The following is a 19877-nucleotide window of genomic DNA, read 5'->3' as shown; positions in this document are numbered from 1 at the left end:
TATATAAATTATTAGAAAATAGGGGGATCAGAAAGGGGGTGGGGATGGAGGAGCGAGTTCATGATCGTTGAATTGTTGATTTCAATATTCAGTCTGGAAGGCTGTAAAGTGCCTAGTCGGAAGATGAGGTGCTGTTCCTCCAGTTTGCATTGAGCTTCACTGGAACTTATCTCCACCTATCACCGGCCCTCCATCCAGCTCTACCTGTCCCACCCCCCTTAAACCAGCCTATATTCCACCTCTTTTCTATTTTTCCTTAGTTCTGTTGAAGAGTCATACGGACTTGAAATGTTAACTGTGTTCCTCTCCACAGATGCTGTCAGACCTGCTGAGTTTTTCCAGGTATTTTTATTTTTGTTTTGGATTTCCAGCATCTGTAGTTTTTTGCTTTTATCTTAGTTTTCTTTCTGCACAGGTTTCTTTTGACTATGGAAAGTTCTTGGCTGCTGTTGTGCCGCTTCAGGTTTAGTCTCACTTTGACGGAGTGCATGGCACCCCCCCGACCTCCACTCTCAACTCCAGCCCCCAGCCACTTCCTATAAAGCCTATGTGGTGTTTTATTGGTAAAATGGTGCATTTGGGGGTATTGCCTGCATGTGCTGGAAGACTGTGAAAGAATGCTATCTGAGGTCACACAGTCTAACCAGCTGTGACACCAGGAATTTGGACCATATGGGACCAGGCATTGTATTCATCAATCACTCTGCAAACAACAAGTGCAGTGACACAACTTGGATCTGGTACCAGCATTCCTTAAAGAGTCAAGGCACCAAATCTGCAGCTAAGGTAATTTTTAAGAACTTCTGATAGTAACAGGGTGCAGTCTGACAGGCCTACCAATGCACCCGACAACATGGTGTGTATATCTATCAATGCTGTCCTGTATACCAGCCCAATGATGTCCTCATCTGAGTCCTCTGCAGCACCTCAACATAGGGTGCTCTTACACACATACCATCTGTTACCCATACCCTGCCTGCTGTACACTCATGCCCACATGACTCAAAATGTGCTGATCCCAACTCTATTCTTGTCTCCAAGATACATGCAGTGCCAATATTTGAGCTGGCAGTTTTGGGTGCCAGATCAAATGACGAGGCCTTTCCATCACTCCTGTGCTATTGCTCTCTTTCTTTCTCCTTGGGCTACTATGGCTGGTCAGGTGGCAGTTCTTGGGTGCCTGAAAGCAGGAAATCAGAAGGAGCAGGTTGGCCTGAGGAAAGGGGGCTTGGGATGGGAAGCACAACACTTATTGCCGCACCATCATTAGTTTGCTCGCTATGTCAGATAGCAGGATGAGGATGAACAGGCATTTGAGAAGGGGTATAACGTAGGAACATACCATCATCCTCAAGGTTCTCAGTGACAATGATGGCAGGGGCTCCATCGCTATTGGTCCAAGAGCCATCTCCTCTGTAGAACTCAAGGGATGCAGGTATCCTTGTCCCCTGACAGTTCTACTCAATTCCCTTTTACTGTGTGCTACCTTGTCCTGCAAGAGAGAGAGTGTTGTACTGATACATGTGACTGTTCAAGTAGAGTCCAACATGTTCCAACAACTCCATGTGACCCACACCGTATCCCCCATAACCATTGACCCTCCTGGTGTAACCTTTGACTTCCCCACAATCACCCTAAAACCCTCCCTATCACCCTCATTCTGTGTGGGTGAATGCCCAACAACCCCTCCTTTCCAAGGAGCCCACCCCCACGACAATAGACATGCTGCCCCTCATCCTGTCGATCACCAGAATCTGGCTTTACTTCCGTGTCCCCTTCAACAATCCTCAACATCCTTTCACCTACCTTTGCAGGACCCTCACCCTCTCACCCTACCGGCTCCCACTGCCCCCTTTAGCCCTCACAATCCCTTCCTATCAACAATTCCCTCAGCGTGCCCCCCCAAGACTCATCAGTTTTCACCATGGTCCCCTTCTTCTGAACCCCTCTCCCCTCGTCCGCCCATGCCCGTTCACACCTGCACAACTCCCCAAGCTTGTTCACACCTACACACACCCCCATGCCTGTTCACACCTACACACAGACCCACCAACCACCCCCCCACCCCCCCACCCCCCCACCCCCCGTGCAGGTTCACATCTGCACACATAGAAACAGAGAAAATAGAAGCAGGAATAGGTCATTTGGCCCTTCAAGCCTGCTCCACAGGCTCCACATTCAATATGATCATGGCTGATCGTCTATCTCAACGCCATACTCCTTCTCTTTCCCCATACTCCTTGACGCCTTTAGAGTCTAGTGCACCACCCCCATGCACACCCGCACTCCACCACAGGCCTTCCCACCCTCCCACTCCATAAAGCATCTCACCCATTCCACCGCCCTCGCAGCATCTCTCTCTTTCCCCTACCATCCCTAAACTCCCCTCCTTCCCCCACCCTCCCCCTCACCCTCCCCAAACATCATTTCATGCTGGCGGGAAATCTGCCGCATTGTCCCTGCCCCTGCCCGCCATTACATCTGCCACTGTTGGGACTGGAAGATCCCAGGCATGCTGTTGATCAGAAACAATGTAGGCAGCAACTAGCAACCCCCATGCCCAAAAACTGGCACAAGGCCCCTTGTTCCTTCATCTGCTTCAATAAATAGACAGTTGGTTTATTTCTTCTGTGTCCTCATCAGAAACTGGAGTAAGTTAGAATGCTTGTCATTATTCAAGCAGAATAATATTTTTTCAGCAGATGCATTCTTTTCAAATGAGCGATTAATTATAATATAACATCCAGCGTCTAAGATTGGTCTCTGATTACTGATTGTGTTGGAACAGTATACACCACTTGATTTGTGCTGTAGAATGAGTACTTTTTGTCATTAGATTCAACAGCTAACATAGCAGGATTTCGAGGGAGTGAGAATAAAAGAAAAGGTACAGGGACATGAGGTAGATAAGTATAATGTAACATTGTGATACAAGGGGGGACAAAATACCACATAAGTAAAAGAGAAAATGTAACAAAAGAGGCACAGGCAAGAAAAAAATAGTCCGTCACTGAGAAAAAGATGTAATTCTGAGAAAGGGCAAAAATATACACGGAGAGGAGAGCAAAGAAAGCAGAAAACAAAGAGGTGAGACATGGCTAGGAGGAAGCAGAAACTGGACAAATAAAATCCAAAAATACATGAGAAAACATATGAAAGAAAAAGAGACAGAAAGATGTAACACATGAGAAAGCAGAAAACAAAATAAAATAAGGAGGTGAGATACCAGCTGAGAAATAAAACAAGACAGAAAAAGGCGGATGTGATGATAAGATGCAGACAGTAACCAAAGAAAGATCTGGAGAGAGATAAATAGCTACAAGATAGATAAACAGAAAGAGAGAGTTTAGATGTGATAAAACATACAGGCAACAGACACACACACATAAATAGAAGAGGTACGGACAAATAAAGGTAGAACATGAACACAGATGATGATAGAAGGTGAAACATTATAGACTGAAAGAGTAAACAAATATATATGGCCAGATTTTTACATTCGGTATGTGAGTGCAGGCCTGAAACATCAGAATGTAAAATGATGCGCGATGCCATCGATTATGTGTCCTGATGTCACCGTGCACCTTCGCAATATTTTGGTAGGCGGGTGCGCTATGAGTTTGGAGGCACGCCCACCATTAATTAACGGGCCAGTTAAGGCCCTTGGGGCACCAATTGGATTTGATTAAGCACGGCCCGTGCAATTTTCAGGGTGCTGTACAGGCGCAACGGGTAGGCAGGTAGGCCACATTTTCAAAACCTCATCCACGAGCGGGATAAAAGGGGTGAATGGGCTCGCTAATGCAAGTTGTGAGTATTTTAGTTTATTACTTACTGCTGCTTGCTTGCGCAAACAGGACAACTTAATTTTGCTTCAGAGCTGCTTTGGCAGAAATAATAGGCTTCAGTTCAAGCCTCCGGGGGAGTCATACAGCGTGGGGCCTTCCAGGTATCAGACAGCCTTCCCTTACCCTGGGAATAGAGATTGTGGTCTCCACTGGAGGCACCTCCTCTGAAGAGGAAGAGAGGGCCAGAAAGGGGAGGAGGCTAGGTGACCCTATTCAGCCACCAGGGGAGCAACCGGTGGGAGGAGAGGTGCAGGCACAAGGGGCGTAGGGCCATCTGGAAGTCCAAGGCGGAAGGGGCCGCAGAAGACGCCACCATTGTGCTGCCAGGGTTTACTGGCAGCGATGCAGCTACTTCAATATGTCTGAGGTGCGGTGCCGAAGAAGGATCCATCTCTCAAGGGAGACCATGACCTCTATCAGTTAGATGATTGGCCCTGCGGTCAGCTTCAACTGTGTGGGTGGACCCATGTCAGTGGCACTGAAGGTCGAGTGGCCCTTAACTTCTACGCCTCTGGCTCTTTCCAGGGGTCGGTGGGTGATCTTTGTGGAGTCTCCCAATCAGCAGTCCACACTTGTGTCAAGCTGGTGACAGACGCTCTGTTCAGGGATGCCTTGAATTTCATTCACTACCGCATGGACGAGGTCAGCCATACAGAGTGAGCCAGAGGCTTTGCAATGATTGCTGGCTTCCCCCACATCCAGGGTACAATGGATTGCAAACATGTGGACATCAAGGTGCAGGTGGATGAGCCCAGTGCCTTCGTCAACAGGAAGGGCTTTCACTCCATGAACGTGCAGATAGTGTGTGATCACAGGATGCTGATTCTGCAAATCTGTGCAAGGTACCCAGGCAGCTCCCATGACATTTACATCCTGAGACACTCCCAGGTGCCAAGGCTCTTCAGTGCTCCAGCCTGGCTGGATGGATGGCTGCTGGGTGATGAGGACTATTCCCTCAAAAGGTGGCTCATGATGCCTCTCCGCCAACCAAGTACAGAGGCTGAGCAGCGGTACAATAGGAGCCACGCCTCCACAAGGGCGGCGGTAGGGAGAACCATCGGTCTTCTCAAGATGTGTTTCTGATGCCTGGACCATTCAGGGGGCGCACTCCAATACCTTCCAGATCGTGTATTACTGATAGTGGTTGCATGCTGCACTCTCCACAATCTGGTGCTGGAAAGGGGGGATGCAGTGGAGGAAGAAGATGTTGACATAGCATCTCTGGCAGCAGATGCTGAGTCCAGTGGTGAGTTCAAGGACGAACACGCTCAGGAGAAGGCTGAGGGGACAGACGCTGACCTGGGCAACCTCCAGCGAGGCAGGGACAACCGGGAGGCTTTGATCCAACACTCCTTCAGCTAGCCTACCAAAGATGAATCACCACCACATGCCAGGGCTGCGGGCTCCATACTTGATACCTGACAGGAACATTTGCTTGGGGAACAACATGCACTATGTGCCATTTCAATAAAGCTCAATGACAAACAAGTCACACATAACATCATGGGTTACCCTGCAACTGCAGAACTAATGCAACACCCAGAGGTTTGTTAAATGCAAACACATTTAATGGTGTGATGCCTGGCATACATAAAACAAATTAAATGGAAAGGTGTCCTCCATCACACCTACTAACAAATAACTTAAAAGTGGGGCAAAAAAAAAATCACCAGTTATAAGCCTGTGTTGTGCCTAAGGTGTTTTATGTTTGCATTTACAGGTGCTACGTCTCGGTGCGCCCCCCCTCGCTGGCACCGGCATTAGGGACAGCCTGCTCACTCTGTTATCCTGTTGGCCTTGATGACCTTGGCAGGCGTCCTTTGGCCCATGGAGCCTGTGCTGGCCCCGCCTGGGAGGGAGTGGCCAGTGCCACGGCTGGCATCTCCCCAGTCGCCGTAGCCTCATCAGATGCTAAGGTCACTGGCAGATGGGCAGAGGAGCTGCCACCCTCATCCGGAGCACCCTGAGAGGAGCTCGCAGAGATGACAGGCAGCTCATGCGCCAAAGTCAGGTCGTTTTGGATCTCCCTGCTTACCATTGATGGATGTTCACCTAGCTGGGATACTGGATGCCCAATCCATCTCCCAAACTGACAGTGACTACCTGAGGTAAAAACAAAAAACTGCGGATGCTGGAAATCCAAAACAAAAACCAAATTAGCTGGAAAAACTCAGCAGGTCTGGCAGCATCGGCGGAGAGGAAAAGAGTTGACGTTTCGAGTCCTCATAACCCTTCAACAGAACTGAGTGAATATTAGGAGAGGGGTGAAAAATAAGCTGGTTTAAGATGGTGGGGGGGTGGGGGGGGGGGGGGGGGGGGGGGTGGGGGGAGGGGGGGGGGTGGAGAGAAGTTGGGGGAGGTGGTGTGGTTGTAGGGACAAGCAAGCAGTGATAGGAGCAGATAATCAAAAGATGTCACAGACAAAAGAACAAAGAGGTGTTGAAGGTGGTAATATTATCTAAACGAATGTGCCAATTAAGAATGGCTGGTAGGGCACTCAAGGTACAGCTCTAGTGGGGGTGGGGTGGAAAGACTAGCAGGGCATAAAAGATTTAAAAATATTGGAAATAGGTGGGAAAAGAAAAATCTATATAAATTATTGGAAAAAACAAAAGGAAGGGGGAAGAAACAGAAAAGGGGTGGGGATGGAGGAGGGAGTTCAAGATCTAAAGTTGTTGAATTCAATATTCAGTCTGGAAGGCTGTAAAGTGCCTAGTCGGAAGATGAGGTGCTGTTCCTCTGGTGAAGCCCAACGCAAACCGGAGGAACAGCATCTCATCTTCCGACTAGGCACTTTACAGCCTTCCGGACTGAATATTGAATTCAACAACTTTAGATCTTGAACTCCCTCCTCCATCCCCACCCCCTTTCTGTTTCTTTCCCCTTCCTTTTGTTTTTTCCAATAATTTATATAGATTTTTCTTTTCCCACCTATTTCCATTATTTTTAAATTTTTTATGCCCTGCTAGTCTTTCCACCCCACCCCCACTAGAGCTGTACTTTGAATGCCCTACCATCCATTCTTAATTAGCACATTCTTTTAGATAATATCACCACCTTCAACGTCTGTGTTCTTTTGTTCTTTTGTCTGTGACATCTTTTGATTATCTGCTCCTATCACTGCTTGCTTGTCCCTACAACCACACCACCACCCCCCCCAACTTCTCTACCCCCACACCCCACCCCCCGACCTTAAACCAGCTTATATTTCACCCCTCTCCTAATATTCACTCACCACCTGAGGTCATTGTCAGTGTGAGGGCTTGCAGGTCCGACCGCATCCCCAGGAAGCCCTGATTCAGCTCTTGGAGGAGCCTTTCCATGAAAGACGCCACTCTCTCCATAGAGGAGGCATTGTGCTTGGCCGTGAGGGTCATTGCATTGCCGATGGTCCGCATGGACTCCTCTACAACAAAGACCATGGCACACATTCCCTCATGTATCTTCGCCAGATCCTCCTGCACACCCTGTTGGCCCTGCCTCAGGGCCGACTCCAGAGGCCCATCATCAGCCACCGACTGAGCATGTTCCTGGTCCCCAGGATTCCTCCGACTGCCGGCGCCCTGGGTACTCTCAGCCTCCTCCTGCATCTCAAGCGTGTGTGAAGTGCCCTCGCTGCTGTGCACCGAGATACTATCTGCTGATCTAATGCCCACTGAGGTGTTGGTGTCTGCGCTGGTGCCTGCCTGGCTGAGAAGGTGTGACGCTGGTGTATTTAAATCGTCTGTGTCCTCTGGGGTGAGCGGCGGGCCTTCAGGCTCCTGACCCTGATGGGCTTCTGTGAGCCTGAAAGGAAGAACAAGGACATGTCATTAGTTGAATTAGTTACACTGTTACTGTGCATGCCTGGCACCCGGATCAGGGTGCCCTTGTCTTTCCATTATCAATAGGGAATCCACGTTCGAGTCTCACATCAATATAGAGACAACAGTGGAATGGTTGCTATGACAGATATTCTGACCTCAGTGCACTGCATTCTTATCTCCTTGTGGCACCCATACCTCACTGCGGCCAGTTGACCTTGACGCATGGCACCTCTCCAGCTCCAGGGCCTCCTGCTTGTATCTGGACAGGATTAGAAGGTGGGGCTCTCCTCCGCCAGTCTGCAGCCTCTCAGCATTATTGTGTGCGGTCTCTCCTGAAAGGACTGAGGAGCATTGATTAATCCACCCTGTACCTGCATTGCCACTGCAGCCTGGCCAACCTAACCTGAGGAATACCTCACAGGGCTCAGCCCATTTGTGACCCTGGAGCTGCAAGACACTAATTCCAAGTAGCCAGGGGGGCGTGGGGCGGAGGGGGGTGGGGGGGAGGGGGTGGTGTTGGGTGGAGGTTGGCCGCTCCTAATTGCTGTGCTAAATGACCCATGCCAACATGGTACTCGCCCTTCCCGATCACACCCATTTCTCACAGTTTAAGGGAAGTTCAATGAATTAGCATTACAGCACTATCTCTAATCCATGTTTCCTGAAAGCATGACTCTCCGTTGGGAGTGTGGGGATCAAACGAATTACTCTATTCATCCATCATGATCTATGTAAGTTAAGGAGCAAAGCCATTTGTTATATTTGAAAGTATTTCTAAGAAATGTTCTCTCATGGTCATTTTGAAGGGTTGACTATGTCACAAGATGAATTAATGCCAGGTAGCTGAACGATTCTAAAGTTTTATATTTTTATTCCTTGTTTATTTCTTCAATGTTATTAAATGGAATAGTGTGACTATTGATATGTCAAGAGATCCACACTCAAAAAGTATCTTCCACACGGCAACAATTCAGGTTTACTACCTTTAATATCTACACCTTGATACATTTGAATAATTGTTGGAGTTATTCTAGTTAAATTAATGCCTGTAAGTTCAAAATTGTATAACTCATGAAATTTTCTGAACCCTTTAATGAGATTATAAATGTTGAGTTATGCGGGATATGATATAATAGTTTAACAGATGTAACATAAGCTATTAGGACAAGAACAGGAGAAGAACTGTTCTGGTTATAAAATATTTGAGATGGATAGAGCAGGAGTAAAGGAAGAAGTAGCAGCAGTATTAATCAAAGGTCGGAATCATCCTAGATTTACACTAAGTGCGGTAGCAGGCGGGATAAAGGATGTTACATCACTGTTTCCTCACTCCGATTGCTATATCTAAACTGTAGTCACACACACAGTTCTCAATGCTTGCAGCCCAGGACTGCTCCAGTGAAGACATGGCCCTGAAAGTCAAGAAGCATTCAGTGACCCATCACAGGAATGCCTTTCAGAGGCCCACCGTGATGTCTTCCACCCCATCTCATCACTCTAAACTCACACACTCACAAGCCCATTACACACTCACTGGCATCTCACTCACTGACAGCTCAAGGGACATCACTCTCACACACACACCCTCACATCTCCATCTGGCCTCATCTCCTCTGGAAACTGCCTCCTCAGCTCTCACCCTCTTCAGGCCACTTGCACAACTTGCACAAATCATCATATGCCCCACACACACCCTGCAATACCCCCCAGTGCAGCCCTCACCCTGAGTTACCCTCCTTCCCCAGTAGAGCTCTCGTTCTGCAGCCTCTTCCCTTGCCTGAGGCCACTTTTACCCCTTCCCCAAGAAAGCCCTAGCCCTGCAGCCATAGAAAAGCCAACCCGGCATTATGACTGGTCTGGTAGGTAGAGACCTACCCGTAAGCCCCCTTAAAAGTGATGTGGTGCTGCATGCAAAGCCTGGCGCTGATGACCACCAGTGTTGCCCAAAGCCAGGAGAGCAAACAAACTCGAAACTTCGAGCAAAGTGCAGCTTGCCAGGTACACATTGCTCATTTAGTTATAAAACACGTGCCCAGATGATACAATGTGAGGGGATGACTCCGGCAAGCAGGGCTTATAATCATACGCAGGTGTATTAAAATGACGGGCAGCAATGGGAACGCGGCTCGCCATTGATGGGTGGAGCAGACAATTGCAAACTAATTCCACGATGGCATCAAACCGACTTTTGGCCTTCTTGCCATATTGTCTGCTCATGTCATCATGACGCCCAACGCCAATTGGGACAGAAAGTTCTGCCAAAGATTCCATTACAGCAAAAGAACACAAGGGAAGTTATAGGGGAAGGTGAAAAGATAACCTATTTAAATAGAGTTTAAGAGCAGAAGGGAGACTCTGCTAATAGTTTTATTAGCAACCTCTGAATAATGTAAATCAGAGATAGAGGAAGAAATCTACCACAACTAGAGAACAGCAGAAATAACAGGGCCAAAATAATGGACAACAGGAATTGTCCAAGCACAATTGGCATAATATCGATATAAATGAGGAGGCATTTATAAAATATACCTAGGACTACCTTCTAGGACAGTACTATTTTAGTCAAGAGTGAAGGAACGTTCCAAGAAATGAAATGAGGCATGTAGGTATTCTAATGGTACAAAAACATCTAGGAAACAGATTTAGGGGGAGATGATGACAGAGTAGTAATGTCACTAGGCTAGTAAACCAGAGGCCCAGGCTAATGGTCTGGGGACATGGGTCAAATCCCACCATGGCAGCGGGTGGAATTTAAAATCAATTAATCAAATATGGAATAGAAAGCTAGTCTCAGTAATGGTGAAGCTGTCATCAATTGTCATAAAAACTAACATCCTTTATAAAAGAAATTTGTCATCCTTATGTGGTCTGGGCTACATGTGACTCCAGACCCAGAGCAATGTGGTTGAAATGGCCTAGCAAGCCATTCAGTTCAAAGGCAATTAGGAATGGACAACAAATGCTGGCTTTGCCAGCAATACCACGTCCCATGAAAGAATACATTTTAAAAAACGATTAATAACGCAATTATTGACTCATAGACTTTTATAGCACAGAAGGGAGCCATTCGGTCCATGCAGTCAACAAAGATCTGACTACACTAATTCAATTTTCCAGCGCTTGGCCCTTAGCCCTGGAGGCTATGGCAATGCAGTGAGTATCTAAATACTTATTAAATGTTATGAGGGTTTCTGACTCAACCACCCTTTCAGGCAGTGAGTTCCAGACTCCCACCACCCTTTGGGTGAAAACATTTCTCCTCAACTCTCCTCATAGCCTTCTACATCTTACTTTAAATCTATGCCCCTGGTTATTGACCCTTCTACTAATGGAAAAAATGCCTTCCTATCCACCCTATCTATACCCCTCATAATCTTATACATCTTTATCAGGTCCCCCTCAACCTTCGCTGTTCCAAGGAAAATGTTATGTTTGACAAAAAGAAAGTTGATAGAGAGAGTAAACTGACAAACATAAAAGGTACTCGACTGGGACGGGGTAGAAAAAGTAAATCTCACTGCTATAAGCAGGGAAATAACTCAGCTATATTGGAAAAGAAAAGTGACACATAAAAAAGTACACAAACAATGGCCTGGATTCTCTGGTTGTAATGATGATAAAACTGTCAGCATTTACTGTCATTACTCTGCAGAACTGACAGCACCTTCTGGCACCCGCATACGTGCAGTTAAACAGTGCAATCAAAAGTTTGCTGTCAGTGGTTCCCTACTCACCCATAGGGCGTGCTGTTGAAGTCCTCACAGATGAAAAATTGAGAAATCCCTTGAATTGGCATGAGCTTCCATTTTTATATTCTAATCTTGCAGTAAAAACCCAGAAAATATTACACCTCATTGAATGAGGTTTTTAATGATGTACTGGTTCATAATTACTGAACAACCTCTGAAAAACTAATTGTATATTTGTGAAATAACACATTTTCCCACTACAATTAAAATTCCACAGGTTTCTAAATTTAATATTTTAAAGAAATCAGCTTCTACCTTAATCCCATCTGAAAGATCTAACTTTATTTTCCTTTTGTAAAATTTATAAAATGGGAAGGACAGTCAGTGCATTTTGCTGGTTTACTGTCTATGAGGATTCTTCAGTATGATTGGCTGCTTAGCTTGATTGATGACATCACTGTTACTGGATCCTGGAGATTCCTTATAGTTCATGCCAGAATGAAACAAACATTGGCAATGATAAAAAAAAAATGCCAGAGACATCATTAAATCTCTATAAGCAGTTTTCTTTAAGGTCAACAGTGAGAATCATCACTTTGCCATTGATCGCAAAATCTGGACAAATGGGAGACATTTAAACAGATGGTAATTAGGGTCCAAACTAGAAATAAGCCCAGAAGAAGGAAAGAAGGTGCAGCAAAAGCTTGAATAGCATGGATGGGTAGCAAAATTAAGATGATACTTTTAAAAGAGGCATTTGGCAAATAAAACAAAAACAAATCAAGCAAAGTATGCAAAACAAAAGATTAGGAAAAAACAACTTGTTCATGATAAAAGGCTGGTTGGATAAATCAAATTGACAAAGGTGGTCTGGAAGATCAGTTGTTAGAATACTTTTGTGACAGTTTCCTGGAGAAATATGTAATGGAAGCACCTAGGGATAAAGCTATTATAGATCTAGTATTGTGTAATGAGGCAAGATTACACAGTAATGCCATAGTGAAAGATCCACTGGGAAATGGTGATCATAATACAATTGAAGTCCACATTAAGTATGAAAGTGACATACTCCAGTCACAAACAAGAAACTTAAACTTAAGTGAAGCCAATTACAAAGGTATGAGGGTACAGCTAGCTAAGGTTCATTGGGTAGATTAAAATGTATGGTGGTAAATAGTGGGAAACATTTAAAGAGACAATTCAAAATATTCAACAAAGTACATGCATTTAAGAACAAAAAAACTCAGCAAAAAAGATCCATCCATGGTTTAGCGAGGAGGGTAAAAATAGCATCAGGTTAGAAGAAGAGGCTTATAATGTTACAAAGATTAATAGTAAGGCTGAGGATTTGCAGTGTTTTAGATAACAGCAAAGAACAACCAAAAAGTTGATAAAAAGGGAAAAGATGAAATATGAAAGTAAAATAGCCAGGAGTATAAAAACAAACAGATTGTAAGAGTTTTTACAAGTATATAAAAAAGGAAAAGAATAGCTAAAATAAATGCTGGTCCCTTAGAAGCAGAGACAAGAGAAATTATCATGGGGAATGAGGAAATGGCAGAGGCATTGAACAAATATTTTGTGTCTGTTTTCATAGTAGAAGACAAAGTTACATATCCAAAATAGAAGGTAATCTAGGGGCTAATAAGAGTGAGCAAATTAAGGAAATTAATATCAACTGAGAACAAGTACAAGAGAAACTTAAGGGATTAAAAATCCAACAGATTCCGAGGAATAGAAGGCCTACATCATAAATTTCTAAAAGACATAGCTGTAGGGATAGTGGATGCATTGGTTATAATTTTTGAAAATTCCCTAGATTCTGAACAATCCAGCAAATTGGAAGCTATCAAATGTAACACTGCTATTCAAGAAAGGAGGGAGAGAGAAAACAAGGGAACTGCAGGCCAGTTATCCTGACATCAGCCATGGGAAAAGTGCAGGAATTGATTATTAACAATGCACTTAGAAAAGCATAGTATGATTAGAAAAAGTCAACATGGCTTTACGAAAGGGGAATAATGTTTGACAGTTTTATTAGAGTATTTTTTGAGGATGTAACTAATAGGATAGATAAAAGGGAACTAGTGGATGCAGTATACTTGGAATTCCAAAAGACATTTGAAAAGGTGCCACAGGAAAGCTTAATACACATGATAAGGGTTCACGGAGTTGGGGATGATTTATTAACAAGGATAGAGGATTGGCTAAGGGACAGGAAGCAGAGAGTAGGGATAACTGAGGCATTTTCAAGTTGGCAGGCTAGTGGTGTGCCACAAGGATCAATGCTGGAGCCTCAGCTGTTTACAATCTATATTAAAGACCTAGACGAAGAGGCAGAAAGTAATGTGACAACCTTTGAGCCAGAAGCAGTACAGTAACGAAAATTAATAGTTTTCTTAAAAGGTCTGTGGAATCTGCAATTATTTTAAATAATATTTGAGAGGGACTTTTAAGAGTTTGCAACAATTCTAAAGGGATTAATTGTAATTTTCTTGGATAATAAGAAATATTGGTCCATATGACATTGGTGGCCTTTGATCTGGAGGGTCCAACAGGAAGCAAGTTTGGAGGGAAGCCATGTGACTGGCAGACACAAAAGGGAGCTGCAGACACAAAGGAGAGCTACAAGCGGAGGAGCTGGAAGATGAAAGCAATCAGCAGACAGATATAAAGAAAAAGCAGAGACAGAAAGAGGAACACAGAATTCTTGAGAGGAGAAGAAACAAATCACTCTCAGGAAGAGGTCAGATTGTATGTTTGGCAGAAAGTGACTGAGGAGCTCTTGAAGGTACTGTGTGACCTGGCTAAAAAGGTCTGAAACCTGAAATGCTGTGTCAATAGCTCAGAGATACTAAAGAGCTGGGTGTTTTCCTGGGACTGGCTAAACAATGAATCAGGATGATATTGGTTGCTTGGTTGAAAAATAAATCTGGAAAGCTACACCATCGGGACTGTTGCGACCCAGTGGAAAGAGCGTTTGTGCAAGGGCACCTTGCTAATGATAATTGTACCCATGAAACTCAAATGTGAAAGCAGCTGTCAAATAGGAATCCTGACCTAGCCTGCATAAATAAATAATAGCATATTGTGGAACTGTGTAGCTACATAGAGCCACATCTGTGCAGGGAGTGATGCGAATGCTTGTGGTTGCATAAGATGTATCTATTTTGTATTGATTATTTAAAATGAAATTTACTTTGTTATTTGAAGGATAATTTACCTGTTAATTTATACGTATTTTGCATTGGTTCGGATTTATGTTAAAGTTTGAGCCTGCCAAAAGTGGAGTCTATTTGGTAATTTCTTCATTTGAGAGTCATTCAGTAAATCTGGTTATTTTGGCTTATGATTTCCCCACAGGGATCATAACAGTAATGCATCTAAGTTTGCTGATGCTAGAAAGCTAGATGGCAATACGAGTTGTGAGGAGGATACAAAGAGGCCAACAGTTTAGTGAATGGGCAACAAGGTGGTAGATGGAGTATAATGTGGGGAACTGGGAGCTTATTCACTTTGGTCATAAGAATAGGAAAGCAGAATATTTTTTAAAAGATGTGAAACTTGTAAATGTTCTGAGAGGCTTGAGTGTACTCATACAAGGAACACAAAAAGTTAGCATGCAGATACAGCAAGCCATTATGAAAGCAAATGGCACGTTGCCCCTATATTGCAAGTGGATTGGAGTACAAATATAAAGAAATATTATTGGAATTGCACAGAGTTTTGGTGAGATCACACTTGGAATACTGTATGAAATTTTGGTCTCCATATTTAAAGAAGATTATACTGGAGACAGAAAGGCAAAGGTTCACTAAATTAGTCCCTGCGGTGAGAGGGCTGTCCTGGGAGAGGCTGAGTATATTGGGTCTATATTCTCTGGATTTTAGAAGAATGAGAGGTGATCTCGATTAAATATTCGAGATTATGAAGGGGCGTGACAGGGTAGACACTGAGACGTTGTTTCCCCTGGCTGGGGGGATCTGGAACAAGGGAGCACAGTTTCAGGATAAGAGGTGGATCATTTAGGACTGAGATGAGGAGAAATTTCTTCATTCTATCGATTGTGAATCTTTGAAATTCTGTCTCCCAGAGAGTTATGGATGCTCCATGATTTAATATATTTAAGGCTGGGATAGACAGATTTTTGTCTCTTGAGGTAACAAAGGAGATTAGGAATGGGTGGGAAAGTGGCATTGAAGCCCAAGATCAGCTACGATCATATTGAATGGTGGAGCAGGTTCAAAGGTACATATGGTCTTCTTCTGCTCTTATTTCTTATGTTCTTATGAAAATGCACAAAATTGCCTGTTCTAATTAACAATATGCCAAGAAAAAAATGCTTTAAAATATGGCTTTCAAAATATTATGGGCAGCACTTTCCCCCCTATTCGAGGGGATTGTGTGGGAGCGGGCGGGTTCCGATTGGCGTCCCTGGTTGAGGGCGTGCCGCCATTTTATGAGGGCGGGGCAATTAAGGCCCGCCCAGTGAGATGTCCGCCCTGAAGTGCTGTGCGGGTGGAGGAGATTCCCTGAGCAGGTCTGTGCACTCTTTCGTGCATGCACGCGGAAGAACGCATAGATCTCCCTGAGGCAAAGTGCTGCCTCAGGGAGATCGGTTGAACTTTTAAAAATTTAGTAAAGGTAAGAAAAAATTTTCCTGACATGTCCCCTCATGTGACACTGTCACTTGAGCTGGGACATGTCCATTACTTTTATTAAAAAATTTTCAGAACATTTTAAATCCCTCATGAAAGCACATCATGCCCGTGGATGTGGTTTCATGCTTTTTCGGAAGGCCCACTTGACTGCACGCCCGCCGAACTGAAAATTTAAATGATACAGGGTGACGTTGGGATGCACGCCCGACGTCACCTTGCGCCATTTTATGCCTCGGTGAATGGGCCCCATCCCCACTCGCTGACCGGAAAATGCTGTCCTTTTTGTCAAAACCTCATTCTAACCAATTTCTGGCTACTTTCTTAACTGAATTTGAACCTGATCGGACAAATTTCAGCATCTGTTACTTTCTTTCCATCTTCCCCCTCCCTGGTTACAAATAAGGAACAGCCATGGGTGAAACACGGACCTACATCTATACGTGCTTAAGTTAGACCTCAGGTTTCACACTTAATGCAGAAGGTACAACCTAGGTCTTCTGCTGGATTTACATCCAAGAACCAGTGGAACTCCATCAGAATATGATTAAAAACTCCCTCCCTGTGAGTTGCTCTGCCAGTTCTTATTGCATCGGATTTCCATGGCCTGCCATATAGAAATTGTTTAGAATGAAGCTTCCACAACAAACTACTTTTGAATTTTAACTTCAGAAAGGGAACTTACATCAAACAGGGACAAGCACTGATAGAGACAGGGAATGATTAAGACTGACTGTCCTTGGGACGGTCAAACTTATCATTTAATGGCAATGATTTGTTTGCAAAAGCAATTAATTACTTCACAGTGACTGTTATTTATCCTGCTACAGTGACTAGTAGAAAAAGAGCTTTTACAATCTACCTTTTAGTAACTTGCATCAAACTCCAAAACCTCCACTGTTGGTCTACAAAAACCCAAAAGCCTCTCTGTTCTTCCCCATCCATCATGCAATCTGGCATGTCATCCTTTCAGCTACTAACTGGAAGTTTGGATTTAATTTTATTGAGATGGTTGTCAGGCTAGAAGAAGCTCCAGAGATAGGGGACAGATAAAGCCTTGAAGGAATTTCAATGCAAGGATGTGAATTTTAAAATTGAGGCAGTGATGGTGTGGAAGCCATTTGTTGTGATCCCCGTAGGTACTGATAACTTTTAAAAAGAAATTTGAACTTCCAGTTAATAGCTGAAACGATGAGACAACAAGATTTCCTGTTTTAAGACTTTAGTGTAACAAAAGCAGGACAGAATAAACACTGCGCGGAATTTTCCGTGCCTGCTAGCAGAGGGCGTGATAGGTGACATGCACGGACATTATGGCGCAATAGGTTTCACAATGGCGGGAAGGCAGGTCGCTGACGGTGGACGGTGTTTCCTGCCAATGGTCATTGGGGAACTCATAGTAATATATCAGCATATCATTAAAAGGCCATCCCGCCAGGCTCTTGGACCCTCACCAGATCATCCATCCATGTTGGCAGGAAAGGTTGACGTGTTTCACAGTGGCAGACAGGCGGCATGCACTTGGCAGCCTTCACTTTGGGGAAACTGGAATGAACAGTATCATTCTGCAGAGCTCGCCAGGGTTGGCTGTTGCTTTGCAGGCTTCAAGGGCGCCGAGGGGGCTAGAGTGAAGTGCCGCGCTGCCTCGGAGGTGACTATGTCAGATGGGGGGAAGGGGGGGTGTCTGGGGGCAAATCCTGTCCAGCCTCGGAGGCAACTGCTGTCGGGTGGTGTGTTCGGAGGCAACTGCTGCCCAGCTTCAGAGATGACTGTTGTTGGAGGGTGGTGGGTGGACCTGCTGGCTGCTGGCCTGGCGTTGGATCCTGCACACAAGTATTCAAGGTGGGGGGCAGGGTAGGCGAGGGAAGTGGCCATGCAGTAGGGACACCTGTATAAACTGACTATTCCTCTGCAACTGAGACAGATCAGGTGCAGCCACAATGATATGATTGAGGTTGGGCTCCTAGCCTGGGGCTCCCGCACACACTACCCAGGAGTGACAGCAAGCCGTGGCTGGTCAGCACCTGGCGATACTCAGGGTCCATCGCTGCCTGTCATTCCTGCAGATAACCGAGAACCAGTGTTGCCAGTGACTGCACATGTCTAGGGACCTGGTGTCTCACACCTGCCACTTACTGCAGGACTTGGCGCCAAGGGGACATGGAGGGCATCCACTGCCAGTGACTGTGAAAGTGATCGCGGCGACCAATTTCTATGCCAGTGGCTCCTTTCAGGGCTCCACAGGTGACCTCTGTGAGATCGCACAATCCACTACCCACAAATGCATCCATGAGGTCACGTATACCATCTTCTCCATGGCACACAACTTTGTGCATTTCGCCAGGGACCAGGACAGCCAGGATGCAAGAGCCCCTGGATTCGCCTTTATCTCGGGATTCCTGCATGTGCAGGGTGTGATTGACTGCACTCTTGTGTCGCTCAGGTTTCCATCGCTACACTCAGTGGACTTCATCAACCGCAAGGGCTTCCACTCACTGAATTTGCAGCTGGTATGCGACCATCAGAAACACATCCTACAAGTGTGCGCTCGGTTTCTAGGGGGGTACACGATGCCTACATCTTCAGTCAGTCACAAATGCCTGGAGTCTTCCAGGATCCATAGAGGCTGCAGGGATGGTTACTCGAGGACAAGGGCTACCCGCAAAGGCTGTGGCTGATGACATCTGCGCGATGGCCTCAGATTGCACCATTGCGACCCTATAATGAGGCTCATGCAGCAGCCCGCAATGTGGTGGAGCAAACCATTGACATACTGAAGATGCGGTTCCGGTGCCTGGACCGGTCTGCTGGAGCCTTTCATTATAGTACACAGATCGTCGTCGTCTGCTGCGCCCTTTACACCTGGCGCTCAAACAGGGAGGAGGTGGAGGATCTACACGTCTCCTCCAATGAGGAGGATACCGATGGGGATGAGGGTGAGGAGGTCTTTGGAGGCGATGATGATGGGGATGATGCCCTCGTATTGTTCAGATGAGGGAGGCACGCTTGGGGGGCCCTCATAGTTGCTAGATTTGTTGTGGATGATAACAACATGCAGCAAGGAGACCTCACTGATCCTCAAATCACATTTGCAAACATTTGACTCCAGTTTGGCTTATGGCAGCGTCAATACCCTCTGTGAGAATGCTCCTGTCATGGAGATGCAATGGAGGCTGTAACAATGACTCAATTGCAGGAGGATGATGACAACATACAGTGAGGACACTCCATAAATCTTTACACATCTTCATGCTCTGAGAATGTCTGACTCCTAACTGGCTGAGGGCAGCTTGCTTGCACTCTGTGATCAGTGTCATGTCATAGAGAAGCAGCCATGAAACTTTAGAAGATGCTTTGCCCGCCTTCAGCACTCGAGCCCTTCAGGAGCTGGAGCACAGCACCACCGGCCATAGATGCTGAGGAGATGTGGGCCAGCCCCTTCTTAAAGGTGCTGAGGGCACACAGAGAGAATGATGGAACTCTGTGGCACCTGCCCACGACATTCTGGCAGCAATGACAAGCACCATTGAGGTGTAGGAATCAGTAATATTTCAGTGACATGAATGTGAGGCTGGACCATCACTTCGGTCTGAAGGCTGCACAAAGCACAGAGAAGAAGTCCTGGACTGAGACACCTGCCTTTATGTTGTGCAGAAAGGTTTCACATCTGAGTGACAAGAACACTGCTCATCAGAATAAGGAGCCATAGACATGGTGACATTCTGAGGAGTTTATTGACAATAGTGAACAGAATGTCTAAGTGATTAACACCCATGCCCATGTGCAACTAGTTCTCCTTAACTGTCCTAACCCTGCCGCTATGTATTGTTGCTCTCCAGACATCCACAGCAATGGTGGAGGCAGCCTGCTGACTGC

The sequence above is a fragment of the Carcharodon carcharias genome, chromosome 12 (genome assembly GCF_017639515.1).
Source record: "Carcharodon carcharias isolate sCarCar2 chromosome 12, sCarCar2.pri, whole genome shotgun sequence".
NCBI lineage: Eukaryota > Metazoa > Chordata > Chondrichthyes > Lamniformes > Lamnidae > Carcharodon > Carcharodon carcharias.
The sequence above is the reverse complement of the archived record's forward strand: the minus strand, read 5'-3'. Positions refer to the sequence as shown.